We start from the raw sequence: 16,853 nt of genomic DNA on the forward strand, positions 1-16,853 counted from the left end.
TGCTGCAACGTCTGGTGGAGTTAAGAGAGCCAGTAGGAGGAGACTGTTCAGAATTCAATCTGAGATCAATTATTCATCATGCCGTTATTATAGCATAACACGAGGGTTTCATTCACAGGTACAATAAAAGGAACTTGAATAATATGTTAATTTTTTATAGAATTGACACGACCTCTTAACAATAGTAGCAAATTATTCCATCGTTAAAGGTCTGACTTAGTATTTTCAAGAAGTGGTAGAATTTTTTTTGAAGAGATCTTTATATTTATGAGTAACCTTGACACCCAGGTAAAGCACATAATCTAATTTAACTTTGAAAGGAAATTCTGTAAATTAAATCTTCCTGGCCGTAGAGTTCACACTAAGTAATTCACTCTTGTGTAAATTTAAATAGTACCAAATTGTTCAAAAATAGTAAGAGCATGGAGAAGAGAGCACAAATGATCTGGGACAAACAGCAGGAGGTCATCAGCATATAAAGATTCAATTCAATTTTATTTATATAGTGCCAATTCATGAAACATGTCATCTCAAGGCTTTCCAAGACTTTCCAAAGTCAAATTCAATCAGATTACACATCTTGGGTCAGGTTATACAGATTAGTCACACAAATGTCCTATCTAAGGGAACCCAGTTGATCGCATCAAAGTGTTGACAAGCAGGATTCACTCCTCCTGAAGAAGCGTAGAGCCACAGGGACAGTCTTCTGCATTGTCCATGGCTTTGCAGCAATCCCTCATACTGAGCAAGCATGAAACGATAGTGGAAAGAAAAATTCCCCTTTAACGGGAAAGAAAAACCTCCAGCACAACCAGACTCAGTATGAATGGTCATCTGCCTCGACCGACTGGGGGTTAGAGAAGACAGAGCAGAGACACAAGAAGAGAGACAAAAAAAGCTTAGAAGCACACATTGATCCAGGAATGTGTTCTACATTATATGGTAATAGTGGGTGATCTGTCTTCCCTGGATGATGTCACAGCTAACAGAACGCCAGACCAGGTGTACCTATGTTTTATGAAATCTTTATTCAGGTTTGGAAGAGATCGCCAACACACAAAAAAGGACTCAAACACTTTCTGCTAGAATATTTATGCCCTTTATTATTCCCCACAGGATACAGCAACACAAAACAGCAAGCACTTCTAAAACATTATTTCTGCTAGAATAAATATGTCCTTCATTATTACCCACAGAATATAGCAAAGTAGCAAGTATTAAGAAACACTATTTCTGCTAGAATAACTGTCCTTTATTATTCCCCACAGAATATAACGAACAAATAGCAAGAACTTCACACTTCACGCAAAGTAGCAAGCATCAAAGCCGACAAACTTTCAAACAGGCGTGATGTTCAACAGATTCTCAGAATCAGCTCTTACCCTTGGTATAGGACTGGGAAGCGAGGTCAGTCCAGGTTTAGAGAAAACATACACGCGGCCGGGCATCCACAAACCCACAGCAGACTTCACCGGACTTAGGGCAGTCTCCCCTTTATATACTTACAAACAAAGGGCCAGGTGTAGAGAAAGAATGGCCATTTTCTCTCCCCACAGTCGATCCATTTCCCAAAACATGTTTCCAAAACAGAGACCGTCAGAAATAAAATAACATCACAAACTCAGAGCGCAAATCAGTGTGTGAAGCACAATACAATTCTAGTTTCACATGAAACCAGTCTTTCCCACAACACATTGTCATAAGTTCCCACCACAAGTTAAAACAAGTTATAACAAAATAACACATGTTGTTCTTAGTTTTATGTGAGAAACAAAATAACAGGCAAAACTCAGAGCACGGGCATTTATATGTTGCTCTTAGTTTATGTGAACTCAAAAACAAGAACCAGTTCTTCCCATAATATAAGTGAAACAAGTTATATAAGCGATAAAAACACGCTAAACAAGTTATATAACTGACCAGTTTTTTCCAAATTACATTGTCAAAGAGCATCAATAATTATTTTATATATCAACCTACTATGAAGAAAAAAAGAGAGAACAAAAAGTTAAAAGCTGAAATGATGACAAGCAATGCAAATTGGAGAACAGTAGGAGAACTCGGCAGAGTGAGAAAAATAGACCCTGATGTCCTCCAGTAGCCTATGCCTATAGCAGCATAACTATAGAGATAGCTCAGGGTAACATAAGCCACTCTGACTGTAAGCTTTGTCAAAAAGAAAAGTTTTAAGCTTAATCTTGTAAGTAAACACGGTGTCTGCCTCAAGGACAAAAACCAGGAGTTGGTTCCACAGGAGAAAAGCCTGATAACTAAAGGATCTGCCTCCCATTCTACTTTGAGAAACTGTTGGAACAACCAGTAGACCTGTAGTCTGAGAGTGAAGTGCTCTGTTGGGAATATACAGGGTAATCAGATCTCTCATATATGATGGAGCTTGATTATTAAGAGCTTTATATGTGAGAAGGAAAATCTTAAATTCTATTCTTGATTTGACGATCAGCTCTGTAAATACCCTTAACATTATCCTCTGCTCTTAGCTTGATTGCTAATGGTTGAATTGCTAATGCAAATTGCTATTTTGACTGTGGCTTGATGGATTGAGTAGTCGTCTGGCAATCAGAAGGTTGTGGGTTCGATTCCAGCTTCCCCTTGCCACATGTCGATGTGCCCCTGGGAAAAGCTCTTAACCCCAAGTTGCCTACCGAGCTGCATCTTGGTGTATGAATGTGTGCACGTTAGTGAGAGCGATGGGTGAATGTGACTATAGTGTACAGCGGTGGTCAGCATGACTCGAAAAGCGCTATATAAGTTCAGTCCATTTACTGTGCAATAAGTTGAAAAACCTCACCCCTGTCCCACCCCATGCTGGGGATTTGTCCCCAGCATGGGGTGGATAGGGATTTAACAGGGGTAGCCCAGGAAGATACAAGGGTCTGGATGGATCCTGGGGTCTTACGCCCAAAAAAAACCTTCTGCAGGTTTATAGGAACTGAGTCTTGTGAAGACCACTGCCATTTGGGTTCATTGGTGAATCCTCCTAAATAGCAAAATGCCATCTGGGGTGATCCAGGAGCTTCTGCCTGGGTGAGAGGGACCAGGCAGGACCCTGGGTGTCTGGAGCTCCAGGCTGGAGGGTTGGTAGCACTGACTGGGTGAGAGGGACCAGGCAGGGCCCTGGGTGTCTGGAGCTCCGGGCTGGATGGTTAGTAGGCTGCAATGGCAAGCCCTTAACTACCTGCCATTTAGGAAACATCTGCAATGGCCAGCAGGGTATCATTGTCAATAGGATATGTGCCATATGGGGACACTTTGAAAACATACCAGGGGCACAGAGATCTTTCAGCCTTGCCAGGGGCATGAGGACTTTGCTGTTTGGTTTATTTGTTTATAACCGTGGAGGGGGGGGGGTGCTTAAGAGTTGGTACCATGGTTCGGATGGAAGTGCAGGTTATGGAGGTGTTCCAGCTGGGGGTCCAAGGTGGTGTGCATTTGGTTATTGGTAGCAGGGGTGGGTGGGCTGATGTGGAGGCCTCCATGGAGAGCTCCAGGGTGGGAGTGCTGAGGACCAGGCTGGGGTTATGGAGGACCTTTCTGGGCAGTGGTGGAGAGCTAAAGGGTGGGGTGTTCTGAGTACCAGGCTGGGGTTACGGAGGACAGGGATCATTAAACCTGATCCGTTGCACACAAAACTAGACCTACATAAAATGTGACCTTGTGCCACACTGGACCTCCAGAGAACCAGGGTGGCAGAACCAGGGGCCACATGGAGCTTCTCTACCCAGGAATGGAGCACCATAGGCCCGCATGGAGGTGGGCTGACAACCCCCTTGAACTTCTCCCCAAACTGTAAGGTCAAACTATTTTTCACAAAGGGGGCAGCCTTTTGTTGTCAATCATGTGGTTCTAGTAGTCCAATGGTGGGAAAAGGCAGAAGCTAAAACTGAAGAATAGAGCAGGACACTGATACTCCAGAGAAAAGGGATCACATGGAGCTTCTGTGCCCAGGAATGGAGCACCCTAGGCCCACATGAAGCTTGCCTGACCACCCCTTTGGACCTCCATAGAACCAGGAGGGCCCATGAAGCTTCTTTACCTAGGAATGGAGCACCCTAGACCTGCACGGAGGTGGGCTGACACCCCCTATGGACCTCGAGAGGACCAGGAGGGCCGATGGACTGGGACTGGACCCTCACACTGGACCTCCAGAGAACCAGGGGGCCACATGGAGCTTATCTACCCAGGAATGGAGCACCCTAGGCCTGCATGGAGGTGGGCTGAGCACCCCATTGGACCTCCAGAGGACCCCTTTGATCTTTGACCTCCAAAGAACCAGGGGGCCACATGGAGCTTCTGTACCAAGGAATGGAGCACCCTAGGCCCGTATGGAGGTGGGCTCACCACCCCTTTGGACCTCCAAAGGACCAGGAGGGCCCATTGAGTTAGACTGGACCCCCCACACTGGACCTCCAGAGAACCAGGGGCACCCATGGAGCTTCTCTACCCAGGACTAGAGCACCCTAGGCCAGCAGGAACTTCCATGGAGCAGCCCCTGGTTCTCCAGAACCAACATCCATAACTGGGCCTGCCGCCCCTCCCCACACACACCCAAGGGACCACCAGTACTCAAACACTTGGAAAATATTATTAACATCCACATGATACCCCAATGGCACACATTGATCCCTCGTGGCAGGCCGCCCCTCCCCCACACACTCCCAACATTACTCAAACACTTAGAAAATACCATGAAGACCCATTGTCACTTAGGATCATCTAACCTATCATCCCTCGTGGCAGGCCGCCCCTCCCCCACCCAATTGTATGAAACCCTTGTGGAGATAATCTTTCTGTTAAAACCAAAGACAAACACACTCGAATGACATTGGCAATACCATGAAATGAAAGCTAGCGTGAGTTACTTCATCAGCCCTTTGTTCAAACACCACGTGTCCAACGGTTTACAAAACATTTCCCAATAAACCTTTTAGCTTCACCCTCAGCTCGCTGCCCAATCCTGTCCTTTGTCTCGTGTCAGTCCTGTCCAGGTTGGCCATTCATGGAAGGAGCGTTGAAGGAGGGAAGTTGTTGTTTGTTGTTGGCGGGCTAGCGGTGGCTCTGTAGCAGCATGTGGGCTAACCACAGCATGTGGAGGAAATGGAGGCCTGTAGGTCCCCAAGGCAGCCTCTGACCCCGGTTGCAGTCACGATTTCAGTTTCAGAAAGCCTCATTCTCACTCAGCTCATGGCCTGTTCCCCCATGCATGGCTCCTGCAGGCTTCCAGTCACATGGCTGCTGAGGAAGGAGGCCCCTCCCCTCTCCTTGAGTGCTGGTCATCTGTTGATGGAGGAGTGTGGGTCTAAGAGTCTTGCTCTTAGAGAGTGTTGCTCTTAGAGACCGTTCAACTTCTGGACCAAAATAACCACAAACACTACTATTCCACAATGTATTATTTATTAAACTAATAATTCCCTGTTACAGCAATTATTCTACTTGATAAAACACTAGGAAACACTATGTGCTACTCAAAAGAACATGCAAAGGAAAATAAATGAAAATAAAACAAGTCAAAAATGGATTAAATGAGAAATTTAATAAATTCACAGTTCAAGAAGTTGGCGCTTTGACATAGCAGCAATGAACGATATGGGCTAAAATAGCTTTGAGATAGCACAACTGAAGTACCAAAACAGACCTGAATCCAGGAGGGGAACACCTCTGCACAACTAGTTGCTAGCAGTCATGCACGGTGACCTTCCTCTCCTCCTATTACCGATGACACGGCCAGTGACAACTAACTGATGTCACTCCACAACAAGCTAGGCTAACCATTTAGAGCTACCCTGCACCCTTCCAAGATGGCGACTATGACGACATATGACCTATGGCCTTGCGAGGTACGTAAGGGGGCGGCCCTTATGACGTATCTAACGCGCCCTGCCTAGTTTGGGCAGACTCAGTACGAGGTGGTCTCACTCCTGAACAAAGGACTTCAAAGAAAAATGCGGGAAACCAAGAGTAGACAAAAGAAGAAAGGACTAAGAAAAGGGGAAGAAAGAAAAGTCGGCTGTTGGGGCAGCCAGTTTATCATCAACAAACCCAAACACAGCAGAATCACTTAATTACATGCACAAATATCAGAAATATTTAGTACAGTTAAACAAACTCCCTTCCGGAGTAGTCAGGCATTAAATTAATTCCTAATAGGTCCTGCCCAGGCACAAAATATCACCTTATGGGTGAAAAATAAAAATAAAAGGGAAAGTCCTTTCTTTACTTGATATTGCCTCAGTAAGGATGTCCGGGCTCGTCCGTGGTTCAAGGCGGAGACTTCGGGCAGTGCGGGTCTGTGAGGGGATTTAGGAAAAAAAAAAAGGGAAAAACCACAAAGGCTCTGGGCGCTCTCCGACGCTTTGTTTGGCCAAAACAAACAAGCGGAGCTTGTGATGATCGCTGGAAGATAGCTGCTTCCAGTAGGATTGAAAATAAATTTAAATATTTTAATTTGCCGACCTCCTGCGTAGAAATACAGGGAGAAGTTAATTTGGCAAACTCTCGGACCAGCGAGGAATCAAACCACGTGCCTCGTGGGGGAAAGCCCAACATGAGAACAGCTGTGTGTCTTAAGGTTACCATGGTGTTGGTCAGAGCGGCCGTGTTGCATGCTGGGAGCTGGAGTCTGTCACGTCATAAAATGGCATAGCCATGGGATTAATTTGCACTGTTATGCTGATGACACTCAGTTATATTTATCCATGAAAAACACACATGCAAACACACACACACCACCTCTACTGTGCTTTTTCCCTTACTCCGCTGCTTTCTGTTTTACCTGTAGTGTCAGAAAGGTCAGCTCAGAGACCTCAAGCTTTAGCTTTATAAATATAAATAATTTCTCTTAAAATTTTTAGTGATTAAGCCCGTTCTAGTGAAATTTTATTATGGATAGAAACACTTCTCCCATTTTAGCCGTGGTTTAGAAAGGTCAGATCAGATACCTTAAGTTGTAGCTTTGAGGACTGTATGAATAGAAAGAAATTAAGCTTTGAATTTTTAGTGATGAAACTCGTTGCAGTGAAACAATGAAACAAAAGGAATATTCTAGTTACAGCTTTGGACAAAATTACTTTAGATCAAATATTCCTAAGAATATTCCTGATGTCTTATTATTAATAGAAACAATTAAATATTTCTGTATGTTTGTTAATGTATGAAATAAGTCTAGAAAGAAAACCTGCCAAATATTTAATGCTGGTGAAACATGAAAACAAAGACAGACAGCTAAATAATGACCAGCAGCAAATTCCAAGAATGTGTCCATTTTCACTTTCGTAAGGATCTCAAATCCTTAGCGGTCACCAAATTAGATTTTGCTGACAGTTTTTACCACTTTGTTACAGGGTTTAGCAGATCCTGTGTTTAATTTGGCCCAAGTCTAAAATGTATGTTTAATACATTTGCTGCCATCTGCTGTTATAATGATGTATGACAGCTAAAAACAACCAGTTAAAAGTATAGCTCAGTCATTAACTGCTGCTTTGCTTGACTGTCCCAGCTCTGTATGCATGTGACACCGGCTCAGATTACAATGTATCTATATTTATTTTGATTTGTTAGGAGAGAGAGGATAAAATGGAAAGTAACTGATATTCTTAACTAACATTGCTTGTTTTTGTTGTTTGAAGTTTTTAACATCAGATAGAGTATTGGTCTCTCAAAGTTCTACCTTATGATTCAAAAAAACTAATCCAGGTTGCTTAGGCAGTTCTCAGCATCATTACCTAAATCTGTAATTATCTGTAACAGGTGTAGGTAGAAACATGAGAGCAGTGAATCAAATTTGGATTTTCACCGGTTGAAGTAGTGCGCTGGTCCAAATAAGATTACAGAATTCATGCTTCCAGAGGAATCTGGAGGGGATGGAGCTCAAACAAGGATTGGGAACATTAAATGTTAAACAGTGACTATTGGAAACTGTGTTTGGTTTGGATGGAGGACATTGTTGGGCGGTTTGAAGGAGCACTGTATCATCTTAATCTGGTTTCCATGTCCTTCACAAAGAGGCGCAGACTAAGGATTTGGAAAAGCTGACTCGATTACCATGGCAAAGGTCACCGAGGTAGTTAAAAAGAGACCCAACAGTTGGGAATCAGTGGTGGATGAGATTCTGGTATGCTGAAGGCTATGGACAATGTGGGCAGTCATGGTTGACATATTCAGTATTCATATTCAGTATTGCATGGCAGACTGGGACAATGTCGTTTGAGCGAGTTACTAATCTCAATCTTGAAGAAACCTGTAACCCGAGTACACATAGACATTATATATGTAGACGCCTCATTGGGTGGGGTCTGCCTATGCTGTGGATGAGTCAGAACGTCTGCAATGTTGAATGATGGCAAATCTGCTGTTAGACTTTGACACTTAAACAGTATCAGAGGGACTTTAATCTCAGAATATACTTTATATTCGTAGTATTTTTATTTTTGTAATATTACAAGTTTATTTTCGTATCAGTTTGGCTTCTTTCTCCTGACTTTATTCTCGTAAAGAATAAAAATAATTAAAATGATCTAACCTGGCTCTATTACTCCAGGACTAAAATAGTTCGGCAAAGTGTGACTATTATGCCACATACAATATGGCGGTGACGTCGACGTGTAAACCTGTGCCCAATGAAGCGTCTACATATATATGTCTGTGCCTGTATATACTGTGCACCAATTCAAGGGTGTGCACAGTATGATATTGGTGTTCCATTCATCACATTGGCGGAGAAGATTGTACTATAATGTAGACGAGTCCTAGTTGACACATCTTTCCCTAATCATTCTGTCCAATCTGTCAGGCTGTTTTCATGGTAACTGCCTTTCTCAGCCCAGTCTCTGTAATCTCATAATCCATAACAGAACCCAAGTTCCTTTTTTCATTAGAAACATTACAAGGTATATTCTGTGTTGCAGGGAAGGAGGCCCCTCAAACATTTAGAACCAGGCTGTACAACTGATGTTTTCCTCTTGCAGGTCTACAAAGGGGAATTTGGTAGGATGGTTGTCTGGCCAACGTGTTTTATGGGTCTGGAGAAGGCTAATAAGTGTGTCCCCTAAGGCGTTTTGTGAGGAGTGATACAGGAGTACAGGGAGCGGGGATACTTTTAAGGGCTATCTGACTTTGACTTTACTTTATTAGGTCCCCAAAGGGAAATTCATTTGCAGCAAGTAATAGTAGTAACGGTACTAACCATCGACAAAAGAGTTTTTCAGTCTGTTGGTTCGACACCTTGGTAGGGCATATCTCCTACCTGAAGGGAGGGGCCTAAACTCTTTGTACAAGGGGTGCGTGGGTCTGCAAACACTTTTCTGGCTTTGGCCAATGATCTGGACTTGAATAAGTCCATAATGTAATACAGTTGTGCTTAGGGCTGGACAATAATTGAATAACAATATATATCGGTCAATAGACGTATATCGATGATAGAAAAGAAAAGTGTCAATAAAAAGTTCAATAGAATGAAAGTTTTCCTTCCTTATGCATTTTAGCCATGTAGGTTAATATTACAGTCATTACATCTTCCCAACCAATCACAAACACAGACCCAGGAACCAAGCTGCACCCCCTTCAATGAGATCAGAGAGCCTTTTTCTTTTCTAAAAACTTGCAGTTTTGGTAAAAAGTTGGTTGAATAAAGGGTTGAGTTTGAATTCAGTGTTTGTGTGTTCTGTATCTAAAAATAGGTCGCTAAGCAACAGCATAAAATGGCCAAGGCTGCACTTAAAATATATGTTTTGAATTTGTTGATAATTAGCTATATCGATCAATATGATTTCTATATTTTCTCAATATGCTTTTTTTCTATATCATCAAGCCCTTGTTGTGGTCCAATGATTTTTCCGCATTCTTTAACAATGCTCAGCAAGCTGTTACGGTTTTTCAGATTCAGTAAACCAAACCAGCAAAAAAAGGAAAAGGTGAGAATAGGTTCAACTAAACAACTACAAAACATTTTCATAAAAACACAATCAACATTAAAACTCCTCAATTTTCAAAGAATGTGCAACCTCTGGTGGGCTTTTCAGCACAGTGCATCAGCCTAGGACTCAGTTCATTGTCCATCACTGAGCCCAGGTATTGTACTCTGGCACAACCTCCATTGCCTGTCCCTTTACGGAGACAGGAGATAGAAAGGGAGTAGCCTTTCTAAAGTTTATGCATATTTTTTTTGTTTTGGATACATTAATGTGCAAAAAGGAAGACTGGCACCATTCGAGAAAATCCTGCAGGACCGAACTGTGGCCAGTAGGGGCATCACCATTCAACCAGGACTCAGTGACAGAATCATCAGCAAACTGAATATTATGATGATTGTTGTGCTGGCTTTGGCAAAAGTTTTTATTTAAAATGAACAACAGAGGTGATAATATGCAACCCTGAGGCACAGCAGTAAATGATGGCACAGTACCAGACAGAGAGTCATTTAGTTTGCCTCACTGTGTTCTATTTGTCATGAAGTCGATTAGCCACCAGGTCAAAGCAGTATCCACCTTGCTGGATTTGCGTCTTTCTGCCATAAGTAGGGTTGGATGGAGTTAAGCAACTCATAACTTTATGATGCTGTTAGTAGGAGAAAGTTTCGATCCACTGGACGTGCTCGTCGCCATTTTGCTCCTATGCTGCGCTGCTCTGATGGTGCCATTTTATGGGCAGAGAGGGCTAAGCCCTGAGTGGCAGCTCTTTACATAGATATACATGCACACGCGTCCGACCCGGCTATGGAAAAAAAGAGACTGGAGAACAACACAGAGAGATGGTGTGTGACATCATCCCACAGTCATCTAAAAAAGATACCTTTAGTTCTTCACAAGACAATATTTTTGTTCTTTCCATCTAAAGTAATGAAATTTCGCTTATTGCTCCTTTAATATTATTGTTGTTGCTTCTACGTTTTTTCTGGACTTCCTCAAAGAAAACCTTTTTTCTCCTCGCCCTTGGCCAGTCAGTAAAAAGCAGTGTGTTCACGTCAAACCATTGCTGGATTCCACTCAGTTTGACCCAGTGTTACCTGATCATGTAATAGAAACAAGTAACCCGGGGCCTCATGTACGGAGCGTGTGTACGCACAGAAAACTTGTGGTGCAATGTTTAACGCCCAACTTTGCTGTACAAAAATGAATGTTGGGTGAAAGTGTATTGTAATCCATGCATAATTTTGACCTACTGAGAAAATATGCTGCAGCAACACAAACTTCTGGAAATTGTGTTAAATCTTAGGGGTTTTTCACAATTTTCAGGAAATCCTATTCTTAAATAATGACTTGGGGGTGGGAGGGGAGTTGTTGAGAAATATGAATGACTACCTTGTGAAATTTACATATCTAAATGTGACTGATTTAATTTAAAGGGATTTAACTTGTAATACAAGAAAAATAACAATGCCAATGTCACTTAGGCACTTCAATGAGGTTTATTGGAGAAATCAATAACCCAAGTCATATAACATCCATTCCTTAATTTATGCAACAAAAATTAATAGTTTGACATATAAAGGTTAAAAGGTCTAATTCCCTCGTTTCAACCCTCCAACGCCTGCTTATGCACCTTTATTTCATAATTCAAATATTCCAAAAAAAGTAAACTTTAATATCATGAAAAACTGGGGAGATAATGTAGAATACATTAAAGATAGCTTAGATTGACTGTTTTTTGTATTTAATCCTGAGCAGTCTGCAAATTGTGTAAATATTCTCTTAGAATTGTGTATCAGATTCCTTTGCAGAATCCTATTTCATTAATAAAAATTCTGAAGCTGGTGAACATTAATGAACTAACCTTATTTGAAAAGTTAAAGTGCTTATTAAAGGTTTGATTCAAAAGCAACCTGCTGTGTAGTCATGGTTCTTGTTGACACAATCCAAATCTCTTCTATGCTGATTAACCTGCATGGTCTTCACCACGGTCAGCATTTTGTTTTCCTGAAACATCATAAAACTGGGCCCCCCCAAATATAAGAAAACCAATCAATCACAAAATATTGGGTACATTATATATTCACAATGCTGCTTTGCAACTTAAAATGTTATCCTATTCAAATAATCTAATTATAAATGCAAGTAGAATTGTAAGGGGTCAAACAAATAGCTTAATGAAATTACCTATTTTGTAATCACCTCTAGATGTGATATGATATCAGTGTTTAATAAGGGAGTTCCCAGTGCGAGTCATCACCAAGCATGAAGAACATTGGGCACTCAGAAACAAAGTTCTGCAGGGGTACACATTACCACTGTGAATATATTCCTTATCTTGTGATTTTTCCTCAGAGCAGATTTTCCTTCTTTTAGCTTCCAAACAAACTCATTCAAGAAAGCAACTTTTAAACTTCTGAGACCAAAAGGGGAGAAATTCAGTCAGTGAGTTGAGTCTTATACAGTGGGATGTTTTTTAGACCTGCAAATATTTTAAACGCTAAAGTGGTAGGCCAATTGTGGGCTAACAAATACTACAAATTATTCAATTGGTTTTGCTCAAAATGTGCATAAACCCAAAGCACTCTGGCCTACATACTTTAGACCTCGTGCTGATATGTGGCATTGATTGTGAATAATTAACAGTATTTCCTCACAACCCTGTCCTATCTGACCATTTTGAATAACCTTTGAGTTCAATTTAACTGAGTTTCCATCCACAAAAGAGGGTTTAATTATAGTAGATATTTATCAGATAATGCTGTATCAAACTTTAATTTAGAGCTGCATTCCTTTAAAGCACAATGTTAGGAAATTGAAGAGAAAATGGCATTCCACAACCCATGAGCAATCCTACCTTATCTGGAAAAAGAGTCTACTGTTGTATAACAAGACCCTTCGCAGAGTTAGAGCAGCATATTTTTCATCATTGATTGAGGAGAACAAAAATAATCCTAGATTTCTCTTCAGTACAGTTGCTAAACTTACCCAGAGTCATTGCTCCATTGATCCATCCATTCTCTTAGCTCACAGCAGTAATGACTTTATGGGACTCTTCATAAATAAAATTGATTCCATTAAAAATAAACTAATTGGCATCTTCCCAAACATGATTACCTTGTCCTCAGTAAGTGACGCAGCGTTGGAGGAATCTTAGAACATGCGCGGTGTTTGAACTGTTTATAAGCAGTAGAGCTTTCTGAGCTGTCCTAAAAATTTTAGCTTCATCTAAAACCTTCTACTTGTATGTTAGACCCCGGTCCCAACCAAGTTATTTAGGAGGTATTCCCTTTGATCAAAGGCCCTATTTAAGACATGATTAATCTATCCTTAGAAAATGGATTTGTACCCAGGGCTTTTTAAAATAGCTGTATTAAACCTTTACTTAAGAAAACAGTAAACAGTTAGTAAGAATTACAGACCTATATCTAATCTTCTTTTCCTATCTAAAATGTTTGAGAAAGTCGTTGCTAATCAACTATGTGAACATTTACAAGTAAAGAGTTTCAGGCAGGCCTTCAGAGCTCATCATAGCACGAAACCGCTCTGGTGAAGGTCACTAATGATATTCTCATGGCCTCAGATAATGGACTTGTGTCTATACTTGTCCTGTTAGATCTCAATGCTGCATTTGATACAGTTGATCAAGATATTATTCTACAAAGACTGGAACATACTGTAGGGATTAAGGGGAATGCATTTTGCTTGTTTAAATCTGATCTGACAGATTCCAGTTTGTTCATATTAATAATAAATCTTCAAACTCTAGGGTCACTTGTGCAGTATCACAGGGTTCAGTCCTTGGGTCAATTCTCTTTACTACTCTTTACTTTATTTCTCTTTACTATATATATATATATATATATATATATATATATATATATATATATATATATATATATATATATATATATATATATAAAAACTCCCAGTTTAAGTCCGTGAGGCAGACACTGTGTCTACTTTTAAGACTAAGCTTAAAACTTTCCTTTTGACAAAGCTTATAGAGTGGCTTAGGTACCCTGAGCTATCTCTATAGTTATACTGGCTATAGGCTTAGGCTACTGGAGGACATCAGGGTCTATTTCTCTCACTCTGTTGAGTTCTCCTACTGCTCTCCAATTTGCATTGCTTATCGTCATTGTCAGCTTTTAACTTTTGGTTCTCTCTTTTTTTCTTCATAGAAGGTACACCTGGTCTGGCGTTCTGTTAGCTGTGACATCATCCAGGGAAGACAGAATCACCCGCTATTACCATTATAATGTAGAACACATTCCTGGATCAATGTGTGCTTATGTGCTTTTTTGTCTCTCTTTTTGGTGTCTCTGCTGTGTCTTTCTCTTATCCCCAGTCGGTCGAGGCAGATGACCGTTCATACTGAGCCTGGTTCTGCTGGAGGTTTTCCTTCCCGTTTTTTTAAAGGGGAGTTTTTCTTTCCACTGGTCACTTCATTCTTGCTCCGTATGAAGGATTTGCTGCAAAGCCACGGAAAATGCAGACGACTGTCCCTGTTGGCTCTACATTTTTCAGGAGGCGTGAATGCTGCTTGTCAAGACTTCATGCACTCAACTGGGTTCGTTTAGGAAATCATTTTGACCAATCTGTATAATCTGACTTAATCTGTATAATTTTGATTGAATTTGCTTTGGAAAGTGCCTTGAGATTACATGTTTCATGAATTTGCGCTATATAAATAAAATTTAATTAAAAATTTAATGAACATATTGCCAGGGACACAAGACAGAAAAACAGAACGATGTCATAGTTCATTACGAAGAAAAGGTTAGCACAGAGATACACACTTTTGAGGAATGGTCTGATTTGGACTGCCTTTGGTATGGATGCAGATCATAGATGTATATGATCAGCTCTTTAAGAAGCTGATACTAGGAGAGAAGAAAAGGTGTTACAGGCAGTTCTGGAGCATCCAGTTATCTGTTAAAGATGTATTAGGCAGGCTGACCGAACATCAGGATTCATCTCATGCTATTTCCTAGCATACAGAGTTCCTGTTGTTGGAACCATTGGATCCTTGAAAGCTTCAGATGTATTATCACTTATCATCATGGGTAATGCTGCCTAATAGGTCTGTGAAGCTTTCTATGTGTCTTTTAAGCCTGAATGTGCCCTGCAGCCTGTCTCTAACACAATACTCAGCTCATAAGGCCAACTATTCTGCCTTCTGGTACCATACTACAACAGGCAGCTACTTGCAAATCAAATAATTTATGCACTCATTACTGGTCCGCATGTGGACTAAATTCCTTCCAAATGAGACCATTTCTTCTGGAAGTGAGTTTAAACTGATAAAACTTAATAAATTAATTAATTGTGGAGTAAATATGGGAAACAGCTTTTAAACAAGGATTTGTTTTGTGGATTGTCATATCCTAGAACAACTCAGAGATTAGTACAGGAACACATTTTTAAAGTCCCTCGCATATACAAAGCAGTGGGATCATATTTTTGTGGGCACACTTAAGAAGGCCACCTAAAATCTAAAATGTGTTTGTGCTCAGATCCCTCAGAGCCAATCACACTGAGGCTTGGAAGACTGAAGAGGGTTTTAGCAGAAATTCTTCACTCCATTGCAGAGGTGATGGATGTTAAAGAGCAGTCGAGGAGCAAGTCTAAACTTTGAATTCTGCTCCCTCTGCCGGTATCTTCCATTTTCTTCTCAACAGTGAAGGTAACAGCAGGTTTCCTTCACCGTCGGACAGACCCCTTCTCCAGTTTGCTTCCAAGAGGTCTGACACTGCATTAGATGCTGAGATGTAGCTTCCAACACAGCAACATCTTTACACAGCCTTCTTCAAAATCCTCAATCTTGTGTAACTTTAACCACAACCTGAACCCACAAACTCATGAAAACCCTGAAAATGTCTTTATGAAAAGATGCTTTGTGATTGTTTTGTTACATCTCTTTAAATAAACAATTAAACCTCTTCCGGCTATAAACATACTTTGTGAATTTTAAGGCTTAAATTCAAAATTCTATAATTTCACAGGTCTTCACAGTGATACATTCAAATTCAGATTTTTTTTGTCAGAGTAATTCATTAGACATAACTGTCCACAAGTATACAGCTCCTCATGTTCTCCTGTCTGCAATCTCTGTCAGTGATCCAGACATAAAATAACGAACAGAAACACATGGCTTGTTTTCATCTGCTGTGGACACTCAATTAAGTTTCTGTAGGGATTACATATGGCTTCTACAGCTTGCGTTCTCCACAGATGATGCTGTTGTATATCAGCTGTGTTAGAGGAATGTAGCTCTTCTGTTGGTAGTCCAACACATAGAGCGGGTCAGAGATAGTTGATGGGTTGAAGCCACTATGCACAAGTTGGAACTTCTGTTGTTTGAAGGTGCTTGTCATTTCCATCACCTCCTGTAGGTATAAACAAACAGAATGACATTTTATCAGAGCAAACAGTTCAATTTATGAAAAAGTTATAGCTGTGCAGTTTTTATATTTTTTGATTTGATGCAGAATATTCAGTTATACTCATGCATAGGACAGAGACACCATCTAAAATTGCTTGTGTGTTTATGTCCAAATTTGGACATAAATATATTGTAATTTTTTTAAACAATTTTTTTGAAAGTCAAGTAACATACATCAGCAACTAAAGTGAAGGAAATACTGTTTTAAAACATAGTTTTGGTAGGTAGCCTCCTGACTGTTGAAGCCAACACATTCATGTTGAGATCCAAAAGAGTAGATTTTCAAGATGCTAAAGGAAATTTCCAAAAGACATTATCATGAGATCTAAAGCAGGCTGTTGCTACTCTTAATATAAAAGTGCATGTCTGTAAAATCAGAAACTAAAATTTTACTCTTCACAAAAGCTTTGACTTGTTTTCCATAAACCAAATACAGCCTTCCAGGAAAAAACCCTAATACCAAGTGGTCACGCATGGTGCTGGTT

The sequence above is a fragment of the Fundulus heteroclitus genome, unplaced genomic scaffold (assembly GCF_011125445.2).
Source record: "Fundulus heteroclitus isolate FHET01 unplaced genomic scaffold, MU-UCD_Fhet_4.1 scaffold_107, whole genome shotgun sequence".
Taxonomy (NCBI): Eukaryota; Metazoa; Chordata; class Actinopteri; order Cyprinodontiformes; family Fundulidae; genus Fundulus; species Fundulus heteroclitus.